Genomic DNA, 13,237 nt, shown 5'->3' on the forward strand with positions numbered 1-13,237 from the left:
TTTGGGGATCGCATGGGAGAGAGAAGGAGAAGGCATTTTTCTGTCCCCTTGGCCTGGATTTGATGGCACCAGTCACTGCCACTACAAGAATAAAAATGAAGCATCCTGGGTCTGCCCTTCCTCTTGGGCTTGTGTGCCCCAGAAGGGAAAGCTTGGACAGAACCCTTAATAGGATAGTAGAAACCAGTACTGAAATGAAAGGTGCTACATGGAACCTTTCTAACTGGAAGAAACCAGTCATGAAATGAAAGGTTCTACCTGGAAGCTCCACTGGAGGATGGAGAAGGGAAATGTTTTACAGTTCCGACAGGGTTGTCTTCACAACATCAAAATGTCCAAATGCCAAAGAAAACTGAAAAAGGACAGAAGCTCCTTTCCAGGGGGCGAAAAGCATTCAGGATGGGAAAGGATGGGAGGGCAAGAACAACCTTCTGCAGACACTTTTCACAGTTTATTTTTGGGCAGCTCAAGAAAGTAGGGAAGTCCAGCTGTCCTAAAGGACGACAGCCCTGAAAGTAGCCATCAAACCTCTTTGCTGCCTCCTTTTCTCATGTACAAAATCAGCATTGTGCCATGGATGTTATCAAGGTCACTAGCATTCCCTGAGCACTTACTATATGTCCACTCTGAACTAAGGGCTTTCCTTGCATGTCTCCATCACCCTATAGGATGAAATTTCTGCCCACTTTGCAGATGTGGAAATCAAGGCATGCAGAGGTATACTAACTCACTGGAAACACAGTAAAGAAGTCAGGATTCAAATCCAGGTCTCTCTGACTCTAGAACTCTCACTATATGAGGCAAAGGTTTTGACAATATTAACTGTGTGCTAATAATATTAGGATCGTTAAGATTCATGGAATACTTTCCATGTGCCAAGCACTGTTCTACATGCTGTATTATCTCATTTATTTATTTATTTTTATTTTCATTTTTACAGTTAGCCAATACAGGAATCCAAACCCTTGAACTTGGTGTTACCAGCACCACACTCTCCCAAGTGTATTAACTCATTTAATTCTCTCAGCTTTAGGTAATGTTATTAACTCATTGGACAGATGAGGAAATTGATGTCTGAAGAGGCAAGGTAAATTGCCAACCCAGGTCACACAACTAGGAGGTAGAGCATTATGTTCTGAAGGTTGTGCATTCTTTATTTTATTACTGTATATGCAGCACTGACTATGTGCAGAGCATCTTGCCAAGTGTGTGGTGGGGACAGAAGTCGAAGATGAAAACAATCTAGTACTCGCCTGCAGAGCAGCCTACAGTCTAGTGAGGGAGATAGATACATGCAGGGAGAGAGTGAAAGGGGCAGGAGGTTTACACTGAAGTTTTCTGTAAACCTGTGGTCTTCTGCTTATAGTGAGGTTTCTGCAAGCCTGTCTCTTAAGAGGTTTCACTGGCCTTGTTCCCATAGACACATATAGACCCAAGCAAGCTTTGACAGTCCCCAGTGTCAGCCAACCTAATTCCTTGAGTTCACAGCAGTAAAATATCGATACTTCCTAAATCCTTTTAAGGACCAGGTAGCCCAGTGTTTTCCACATCCAGGAAGGAGCATCCCAGGTCTCTACCCCAACTCCTGAAATTAAACAATTGAATTGCTCACAATAGTCTTAGCTCTCTGTGGGTACTTCTATCCCAGCCTGAATCACCTCATCCTAGTAGAAAGGGGCATGGCAGAGAAAACAAACAAACAAACAAAAGATGGAACTAGGAAGCAAAGCTACAGGAGAACAGAATTGGGAAGACCTGGGATTTCCCTGCCCAGGACTTCCACTCCCCAGCTGTGTGATCTTGGGCAAGTTGTTTAACCTTTCTGTGCCTTTATTTCCTTGTTGGTAAAATAGGAATAATAAGTGCACTCTCTTATAGGGTGGTTGAGAGGGATAAATGGATTAATATGTATAAAGCTCTTACAAACAGTGCCTCGTATCTGGTAAGCCCTCCATACACATTGCCCATTCCTATTTAATTAACAAATACTTATTGAAGACTGGCTAGGATTAGGATGATTTCTGTAGTCCATACAAAGTACCATGCCAGAGACATTGCAGGGATTTAGCAGACTTGAGATGAGGAATCTCAGGATTTCAGTAGGGGGAGGGTTCCAGCATAAAGAGACAGTGCCTTCTCAATTGGCTTAGTGGTCACAGGCTCTATATGAAGGCAGCATAGGATCAAATCCTGTTGCCTCACTTAATAGCTATGAATCTTTAGACAAGGCAGTTATCTGTTTGAAGCCTCAGTTTCTTTGTCTGTAAACAGGGAGATAATGGTAGTTCCTACTTCCTAGGGTTTGTTGCAAAGATATAATCCCTGAAAAGCACATGATACAGGACACCTAGAACATACTCAAAAAATGGAAGCTATGGGCCGGCCCGGTGGCACACTGCTATAGTGCGCCGCTTGGGAAGCGCGGCAGCGCTCCCGCCGAGGGTTCGGATCCCACATACAGACCGGTTCCCGCTCACTGGCTGAGCGAGGCGCGGGAGCAACGCCAAGGGTTGCGATCCCATTGCCGGACACGGAAAAAGACCAAAAAAAAAATAAAGGAAGCTATTATTATAGTTATATAATAATTATTACATTATTATTATCATAGTACTCATCTTTTTTGACCCAGGTTAAATAGCATCTCTTGTAAACAGCCTTCCAAGCTCTCTCATGCTAAAAATACTAACCCTTTCTATTTATCTTTACTTCTCTCCTGGGGAATTTATTAATTTCTATTTTATTTAAATTATTTATCTGCCCATTTTATCCACTAGACTGTAGGCTTCTTGAGGGCAAGGACTTTGCCTATTTGTAATACTATGCTCTGACCAATTTCTGGCAAGTAGTAGGTACTCAGTAAGATTTGTTGAAAAAATTAATGGTTCTAAAAGCCTTTGATGGAAGACAGAGGACTAACGGTACTGAAGGTACATTCATCCCATAGAAAAAGGCAGAAACAACTAACAACAGCTAAATATTGACAGGAGCATCAGTGGGAGAGTGTGGGAGAGCGCATCGGAAGACTGGTGAGATCATGTGCAGCACGAAAACCCACAGAGAGAAGAGAGAGACCCATGGTCTCTGCCACCACATCTCTGACACCACCAAGATTGGTGCAGGAAGGATTTTTCCCTTGCACCAAAAAGGTAGGAACCAACACCCATCTTCACCACAGAGGCCCACAGACCCCAAAGCCAAGTGTGGGAGCATCCTAGAAAACACACACTGCATTGCTATAAACACTAACAAAAACAGTGCACTCCCTACTCGCTATCCCCGGGACCAGAGCTGATGCAGGATGGCACCATCTTGAAAGTGGAGCTGTAACAAAGCACAGCTTGCCCTGGGGCCAGTAGTCACAGCACTTTCCCAGCCTCAAGGCTCTGCCCTCCACCAAGTGCACTCACAGGAGAGGTTATAATACCATGATCATGGCAATGTGAAGCCTGGGCTCACAGCAGCTGTGACTCTGTTCTGCAGTCTGGGAAGCCAAGCATAGTCCTGCTGAACTGATGCACCCTCATGTCTCCAGCCAGACAAGAGACAGGCAGACCCTCCTCAGGAAGACACCACCATATTCCTCCCCCACCAGCTGACTGAGTTGTGTGTGCCTGAGCTCCCAACGAGAAAAACAGCTCACAAGTCTCTACCCTAACAAATATGCCCTTGGGCCAGTGGAAATAAAGTTTGTCCACCCCTCCCAGAGAAGTGGCCAAGTGGTCCCATCCTGAACAGTCTCACCTAGCAGCATCGCCAACAGTCCCAGAAGCAGCTGCACCAGCCCCTTTACTGTAGGACTTCCTGGCAGCCCTGCCTACTAACCAGAGGCAGGTAGAAAGAGCACTTCACTGCATACTTGCCTAGTGGTCCCACCCATCACCAAGAAGCAGCTGGATGGGCCACTTCACTGCAGGCCTGTCTAGTGGACTTGCCTACTTCCTGAGAAGTGACTCAGGAGCTCTGCCCGTGAAAGTCCAGCTCCCAAACCACATAGGAAAGCATGACCACACAGCTACTGCTGTCACCACCACCTGGCCCCAGAGCACTGCAGCCATGGCCACCTTTCTCCCTGCACAGCAGTCCATCTTGCTCCTCCTCACTGATGACCAGCCTGGCACCACCAGTTCCACCTCACCCAGATCCAGGTGATCCTGCATTTTATCTGGCAACCCGAAAGAGGAAAGATGGAGAAGAAGAACCCAGGAGAAGCTTCTGCCTGCAAGAAAAAGGAAAGAGAAACCCTGCCCAGGTTCATCCCTTCAAGCTAAAGAGCTTCAGTACACCCCAGTGTCACCACCCACTGACAGTTGCCAGGATGCCAGAAAGTCCACATGGGGTCACCCACCTCAGCCAAGAAGCAATAGGGTGCACAGGTATGTCTCCTAAGAACTCAAGATCTTGCCTACATCCTTTACAACCCAACACAGTGTGACTCACTTCAACAAGGTACTGCTGAGTGCCTAGGCCACAGACACACTCACAGACAGCTCCAACATTGAATACGCTCAAAGAAACCACATGGAGACTACACTCCTGCATCTACCTGGAACCAAAACTAAAACACCCTACCCAACAGTCAATATAAAACACATCTACAGGAAGGAGTCTCTTTCCTCAAAAGCAACTGCAGCGTAATAGAAGAAGCAATTGCTCCACTAGATGATCAGACATCAATGTAGAAATACTAGAAATACAGGGGGGAAAATAATATGACACCAAAAAGGAATATGATAATTTTCAAGTACCATACCCCAAACAGCAGAAAACCTTTGAAGTGACTGAAAAGGAATCCTGAGCAACAATCTTAAGGAAACTCAATGAGATACAAGAAGACCCAGATAGACTCAGGTCAAAACAAAACTAAATAAAACAGAGACCAAAAAAAAAGATATGAAAGATCAATGAAACAAAAAGTTGGGTTTTTTTGAGTAGATAAACAAAACAGACAAGCCATTAGCTAGACCACTAAAAAAAGAAGAGAGAATAACAAAAATCAGAAATGAAAAAAGAAAGAGTACAACAAACACCACAGAAATACAAAAAATCATTAGAGACTACTATGAACAAAGTATACGCCAACAAATTTGAAATTCTAAAGGAAATGGATAAATTTCTGCACACATATAAACTACTAAGACTGAACCAAAAACAAATAGAAAATCTAAACAAAACTATAACAAGCAATGAGATTGAGGTAATAGTTGACAGTCTCCCAACAAAGAAAAGCCCAGGACCAGATGGCTTCACTGCTGAATTCTACCAAACCTTTAAAAAATTAATACCAATCCTTTTCAATCTATTCCAAAAAATTGAAACAGAAGTCATTCTCCCAAACTCATTCTAAGAGGCTGGCTTCACCCTGATACCAAAACCAGACAAAGATACAACAAAAAAAGAGAACTACAGGCCAATGTCCTTGATGAACATAGACACAAAATCCTCAACAAAACATTAGCAAACAGAATACAGCAGCATATCAAAAAGATTATACACCATCATCAAGTGGGATTCATCCCAGGGATGCAAGAATGGTTCAACATACACAAATCAATAAATGTGATACACCATATCAACAAAATCAATGACAAAAACCATATGATTATCTCAATAGATGCAGAAAAAGCATCTGACAAAATTTAGCATGATTTCATGATAAAGACTCTTAACAAATTAGGTATAAAAGGAAAGTATCTCAACACAATAAAGGCCATATATGACAAACCCACTGCCAATATCATCCTGAGAAACTGAAAGCTTTTTCCTTAAGAACAGGTTCAAGACAAGGATTCTTACTCTCACCCTTCCTATTTAACATAGTATTGGAAGTAGGAGCCTGAGTAATCAGGCAAGAGAAAAAATAAAAGGCACCCAGATTGGAAAAGCAGAAGTCAAACTGCCCCTGTTTTGCAGATGCCGTGACCACATATATATATAGAAACCTAAAGACTCTACAAAAAAACTCTTAGAGCTGATAAACAAAAAAGTTTTCAGTAAAGTTGCAGGATACAAAATCAACATACAAAAATCAGTAGCATTTTTATTCTACAACAACAAACCAGCAGAAAAAGAAACAAATAAGCAAGCCCATTTACAATAGCTACCAAGAAAATAAAATACCTAGGAATAAAGTTGACCAAGGAGGTGAAAGATCTCTACAGTGAGAATTACAAATCACTGCTGGAAGAAATTAAAGGAGACATAAAAAGGTGGAAAGACTTCCCATGTTCATAGATTGGAAGAATTAACTTTGTGAAAATGTCCATACTTCCCAAAGTGATCTACAGATTCTGTGCAATCCCCATCAAAATACCAATGTCATTCTTCACAGAAATAGAAAAAACAATCCTAACAATCATATGAAACAACAAAAGACCATGAATAGCCAAAGCAATCCTGAGCAAAAAAGTAAACAAATAAGTAAAGCAAGAGGCATTACATCACCTGACTTCAAATTTTACTACAAAGCTATAGTAACCAAAACAGCATGGTACTAGCATAAAAACAGACACATGGACCAATGGAGCAGAACAGAGAATGTAGAAATCAGCCCATGTACTTACAGCCAACTGATCTCCAACAAAGGCACGAAGAACATGTATTGGGGAAAGGACAGCCTTTTCAGTAAACAGTGCTGGGAAAACTGGATATTCATGTATAGAAGAAGGAAACTAGATCCATACCTCTCACTATATATCACAATAGACTGCAAATGGATTAAAGACTTAAATATAAGACCTGAAACTATAAAACTCCTAGAAAAAAAAACATAGAGGAAACACTTCAGGATGTAGGACTGGGCAAAGACTTTATGAATAAGATCTCAAAAGCACAAGCAACAAAATAAAAAAAAATGTGATTATATCAAACTAAAAAGCTTCTGCACAGCAAAGGAAACAATCAGCAGTGTGAAAAGACAACCTATAGAATGTGAGAAAATATTTGCAACTGTACATCTGACACGGGATTAATATCCAAAATATACAAGGAACTCAACAAATTAACAGTTAAAATAAATAAGTAATTCAATTGAAAACTGGGTAAAAGAATTCAATGGACATTCCTCAAAGGAAGACATACAAATGTCCAACAGGCACATGAAAACTGCTCAACATCACTAATCATCAGGGAAATGCAAATCAAAACCCCATTGAGATCTCATCTTACCCCAGTTAGAATGGCTGTTATCAAAAACACAGAGTAACAAATGCTGATGAGGATGTAGAGAAAGGGAAACACTCCTACACTGTTGGTGGGACTGTAAATTAGTACAACCACTATGGAAAACAGTATGGAGGTTTCTCAAACAACTACAGATAAAACTGCCATATGATCCAGCAATCCCACATCTGGATATATACCCAAAGGAATGGAAATCATCATACCGAAGGGATACCTGCACTCCCATGTTTATCGCAGCTCTGTTTACAATAGCAAAGATATGGAACCAAGCTAAATGTCATTTGACAGATGAGTGGGTAAGAAAAATGTGGTATATATATATACACAGCAGAATACTACTCAGCTATATAAAACGAATAGAATTCTTCCATTTGTAGCAACATGGATGAGCTTGGGGAAAACTAAGTGAAGTGAAATAAGCCAGGGACGGAAAGAGAAATACCACTCATGCCCTCACTCATAAGTAGGAGGAAAGAAAGGAGGGAAGGAAAGAAGGAAGATCACAATAATACACATACATACATACATAATAACTTTCGGAAGACGAGAACAAAACTGTGGTTACTAGAGGGGGGAAGGGAAGAGGATTGGTGAGAAATTGGTTAAGTGTAACAAAGAAAGATTACATTTTGTAATGATGAGCATGTTAATAATACTGATGTGATCACCATGCATTGTACACAAGTATTGATAGTCGACTCTGTACCCCACAAATATGTATAATCGTTTCAGTAAGAATTAATTAGTTCATTCATTAATTAAAACCTTTGATGGAACTTAAAGAAAAATTAATGAACAAATGAATGTATGAATGAAAGAGGTAATTAGGCTATGCCTAGAAGGAGGGAGGAGAGGAAGGAGGTTGAGGCAGGTGGGAACTGGGGGAAGGTACGTGTGAAAGCGTGAAGGAGCGTAGAGCATGTTGGGAAATGGTGTGAGGGCAGTTCTTCGCTTGCTTGCTTTGCTTTCAGCATACACTTTATGCCAGGTATTGTTCTGAGGGCTCTACACATGTTAAACCATTTACTTGGCATAAGAACCCTGTGAGGTGGTTACTGTTATCATCCTCATTTGCAGAAGAGGAAACTGAGAAAGGAAGGTTGAGTAATTTGCCGTTGGCCACATGGTCAGTGGGAGGTAGAGATGGGATTTGAACATGGGCAATTGGGCTGCAGGCTACAGTTCAGTTGAGTGTCCTGGGAGTTGTGACCCATGAAAGAGGCTGCAAACACCCACCAGATGTCAGACCATCACCGCAGCTCTGGCCCCTCTCCTCTGGCCCTGTCACCCATTGCCAGAATCCAGAGGCCTCCCCCACAGAAGCCCCCCCATGCCTGAGGCCTCCAGAAAGACACCAAGAAGCAGGCGGCATTTCATTCCTTCTCCTTAGATTGTCCTTTTGTTTTTGTTTTGTTTTGTTAGTTTCACTTTGTTTTGTTTTATTGAAACATAGTTGATTATATATATTCACGGGGTACAGAGTTTTGTGAATATATGTGATAATCAAGTAGAATTATTAGCATGTTCATCATTACAAAACGTCACCATTCTTTGTGTCCATTACCCAATTTCTCCCTAATCCTTCTCCCCCCACCCCCTTTCCCACTCCTGGTAACCACATCTCTGTTCTCTCTTTCTGAGAGTTCAACTAATTATCGTGGCCTTCTGCCTTCCTCCCTCCCTCCCTCCCTTCCTTGGATCTCACTTATAAGTGAGGACATGCAGTATTTCTCTTTCTGTGCCTGGTTTATTTCACTTAATTTTCTCCGAGCTCATCCATGTTGCTGTGAATTGCAGAATTTCATCCTTTTTTCAAGGCAGAGTATATATATATGTTGTATATATACCACATTTTCCTAATCCAATCATCCGCCAATGGATATTTAGGTGGGTTCCATATCCTGGCTACAGTAAATAGAGCTGTGATGAACATGAGGGTGCAGATATCCCTTCAACATGATGATTTCTATTCTTTTGGGTGTATACTCAGTAGTGGGATGCCCTTTTGGATATCCTGTTAGGTATGGACTTTCTATCCATCAGCCCCAGATTTGCACGCCCCTCTCAATCCCTGCCTGCACTCCATCATTCTCCCAGGAAGCTCATTTCTCCAGGGTTCTCCTCAGGGGCCATCCATTGCCTTGGGCCTGAGGTCAGTCAGTCAGCATGCAAATGTTTATTGAAGGCTTCCACAAGCCAGAGCCCCTGCGAGGCACTGGGGACAGCCCACCTTCTTGTCTGACAAGCATTAAACTAATGCTCACAAATAATTAATTAGTAATGTGATGAGTGTTACAAGATCCAAGAAACAAAGAGAGAGCAAAGGGGAAAAGGCATTTGAGAGCGGGGGGCCCACAGGGAGCCATCAGCTGAGCGCTGCTGTATTCCAGGAGGGACTGGTCTGCCCCACACTTTGAATAGCCCTGCCTGTTGGTGTTTGTGTACAGTTTTCCAAATATCCCCACTTGCCCCTCTGTGTTGTGGAAGACAGGAGACTCGGCCTCTGTCTTCCATGAGTATTTCCCTCATTAACAGATGTGTAGATGGCAAATGAAAGCTGTCAGAGGCCTCGTGCCCCCTCATCCAGGGGAGTTCGTCAATGTTCACTGAACGCTTCTTCCAAGCAGCAGCCCTGGATCGTGCAGCCCTGGCAACCCAGCCCCGTGAACAGAGGAGTCATAAATGACTGTCCAATAATTGAATGAGTAAATGATTCAGAAAAAAGTGAGGACAGAAGGAAGAATTCAATTAGTGAGAAGGATGTGTCGTAGGCAAAGTGACCATATGTCCCTGTTTGCCAGGGCTGGTCCTAATGTGATTATGAATCACACCCCCCTCTCACTTTCAGAAGTGTCCCAAGTTAGATGATCTATTATATACTCAACCTTCTCAGAGTACGTTTTGCAAATAAATGCAGCTTTGTGATTCTTCAGACTGTAAGTAGGGATAGAGGTCAGCATTGTCTGCTCCAGGAGGGCTAGCAGGTCACGCAGAGGGTCTGGGGGTCTGGTGTGTGCACCCAAATCTGATCTCCACCTGTGAACTTTCATGAACCCCAGTGAGAGGGATTCAGGGAAAACAACACACAGGAACCAAATTCAAAATGGGTAGATACAAAAATAAAGCCCTCCAATGTCTTTTCAACAGTGGGCATTGCATCTCATAAAAGTCAAATCATTCATTCACTTTATCTTTTCTAAGTTTCGATGTCATTGTCTTTAAAATGGTGGGTGATAATATTTTTTCCACTTTCTTTCCAAGCTGTTTGGAACGCATTCCAAGCAACGAATGCATACATCTTCTAAACAGTTAAGCTCTAAACCAGTACAAGGTGCTGTTAGTTATTAGCTAGTTAGGTATCACATTAATCGGTGTCCGCAGATCCCTGAGGCTCCTCAGATGCCCCCTCCTCCACTGGGCTCCCAAGACAGACTTGAGAACTGATCACACTCCTTTTTTCTTTCTCTGCCAACGTTGAACCTTTGTCTCCCCTATCCCACTGTGACCTCCTTTAGGTCAGAGACTTTCGGTCCCTCCTTTACCACAGGGCATAGGCTGCTGTTTGGCACCTTGGAGATGCTCGGTTATTTTTGCTGACAAATGTACATATGAAATCCCAGCTCCATGCCGCCTCTGGGCAGCCTGCCTCAGCTTCTCCAGGCAAAGCCATTCGTAAGGCCTCAGAACAGTTTAGCTCCTTCTCTACGTTCCTATCAAACAGGAGCCAAGGTGAGTACTGATTTCATATCATCTGATTCCTACTCCTCCAGAGCTGGTTTGTCATCTCCATGCCTCTCTCTCCCCCCGCCGTCTGACATCCTTCCTACACAAGGAACGTGGTAAAGTTGCTGAGTGTACGATTTTACGTCTCCTCAACTTGGGCTGTTTCTGCATGTGCTGTCCCCTCTGTTTGGTATCCTCTTCCCTCTCTTCTTCACCCACTCACCTCCTGTCATCCTTCAGCTCCCAGCTAGAGCATCCCTCCTCCTTAGAAGCCCTCGCTGCCCTCCCTGACCTCAGCAACCCCTCTCTCGGCTCTCTCTCTCTCGTGGACCTATTGTTTCTAGTGTTCACCTCAACAGGAGTATTACGATTTGTAATGCCTGGCTCCTCGACGGGACGGTAAGCCAGGGTGAAACCAGAGACCAGAGTCCTTTCCAGCCTTGAGCATTGCTAGATTCCCAGAACTTAGCACAGTGCCTGGAGGACAATAAATATTGGTAAAACAAATGGATCGAGGGGATGGGAAGACACCCAAGAGAAAATATCCAGGAGGCACTTGGAAGATCAGGTTGGGCATTCTGCTGGCTCCTCTAAAATCTTCTTCTTGACCACCTCTTGTCAAGTGCCTCCTACGGGTCTTTCCCAGAGATAAGTGCTTTTATATGGGTTTACTCATGTAATCCTTAAAACTGAGGGAGGGTCCCCACTTCACACATGATAAATATGAAGCACAGATTTTAAATCTGAATTATATCTGACAAACAGTCAACTGAACCATTTTCTAAACTACATGACCCACAAGTCCCCCCAAAATATGAAGGGAAGTATACATTTCAGAATGCATTAGGGGGGTTTTAAAAATTCTAAGAACAATTATTTTATCACGACTTTCACTTTTGTGTCCTAATATCTGTATCTTGTACATATGACAACGACTTTCACTTTTGTGTCCTAATATCTGTATCTTGTACATATGACAGTACAAGAGGAGGAAAAGCAAAGGGATCTTTTATTTATTTGTTTGTTTGTTTGTTTTCCTGCTTTCTCCTGTAACTGTGTTTTGGCAATTCTGGAACCAGGGTGAGAACGGGCACCCATCTAGGCATTGCCCTGGGAAAATCACATCTCTTTGTGCCTGAATTTCCTCATTTATGAAAGGTGGATAAGTAATATTTATCTCACTAGGGATTTGGAGATTTAATTAACACTTGCAAAGCACTTTGAGAGGGAGATGAAAGGGCCTGTTAAAGGAACTATTAGTGTAAGCACCTCGTATTCAGTTGGCCTCTGAAGAAATTTAATCAGGATGGGGAAGTCAGGGCAAGCCCCTCTCAGGCCACCCTCTCCTCCACGAGAAGCCATACTGGCCTTTCCCTGTCCCCTAAGCCTGGAATTCTCACCACCACACCACTGCCCATGGCATTTCCCTGCCTGCAATTACCTCCCTCCTCTCTTCCACATATGAAATCCTCCAGGAATACTTCAGGTCCCATCTGCTCCACAAAGTCTTTCGTAACCATTCACTCACTCACTCATTCACTCATTCAATAAGGGTTTGTTGAGTGTCTGCTATGTCCCAGGCTCTGTGCAGAACCCTGAGGACACTGTATGTTAAGTATTCTTGACCTTATGTAACAGAAGAGGAGCTGCAGCTCGGACAGGTTTCACGAAGCATCCAAGGTCACACGGCATGTTAGTGACTGAATCAGGATTGAAACCCACATTTCCCAGGCTCCAAAAACTATAGTGTTTCCTCTACTTTGTGCCACTTCCCATCACAAATCAAGGTACATGGTCCAACAGGGAAAGAATTCATCTGACTCACCTGATTGTATGTCACAAGCTTGGTACAAACTATATGCTAAATCTGACATCTGGGTTGTCCTTGAAATTCCTTTCATAATTATGTCCCTCTGAATAGTGTCACCAGGGGTTACTTGGGGGTAGGTGGAGAAGAAGGGAAAGCACTTTATTCTAAGAGAAAAACAAAGACAAAAAAACACACTCACTCTTTGAACACTGCTTCTCAATCCCATGGCCCCCTCTTCCAGATGGTCACACCTGAATTCATCTAAAAAAAAAAAAAAAACTGAGAGACCCCACTGCTCTCTCTCTTTTGATGCCAGGAGAAATGCACAAAAGAATAGGTAAGAAATGGGCTTTGAACAGAGCCTGGAGAGATCCCTGCCCTGCCTCTTAGTGGCTGCAAGACCTTGGGTAAGTCAGTAGACATCCCTAGGACTCAGTTTTCTCACCTGTAAAATGGGAATGGTGATCGTACCAATCTCCTAGGACTGCTGTGAGGAATAAACAGGCTTCTGTATGCATGGCCCCA

This window comes from Galeopterus variegatus, unplaced genomic scaffold (assembly GCF_000696425.1).
Source record: "Galeopterus variegatus unplaced genomic scaffold, G_variegatus-3.0.2 Scaffold490, whole genome shotgun sequence".
NCBI lineage: Eukaryota > Metazoa > Chordata > Mammalia > Dermoptera > Cynocephalidae > Galeopterus > Galeopterus variegatus.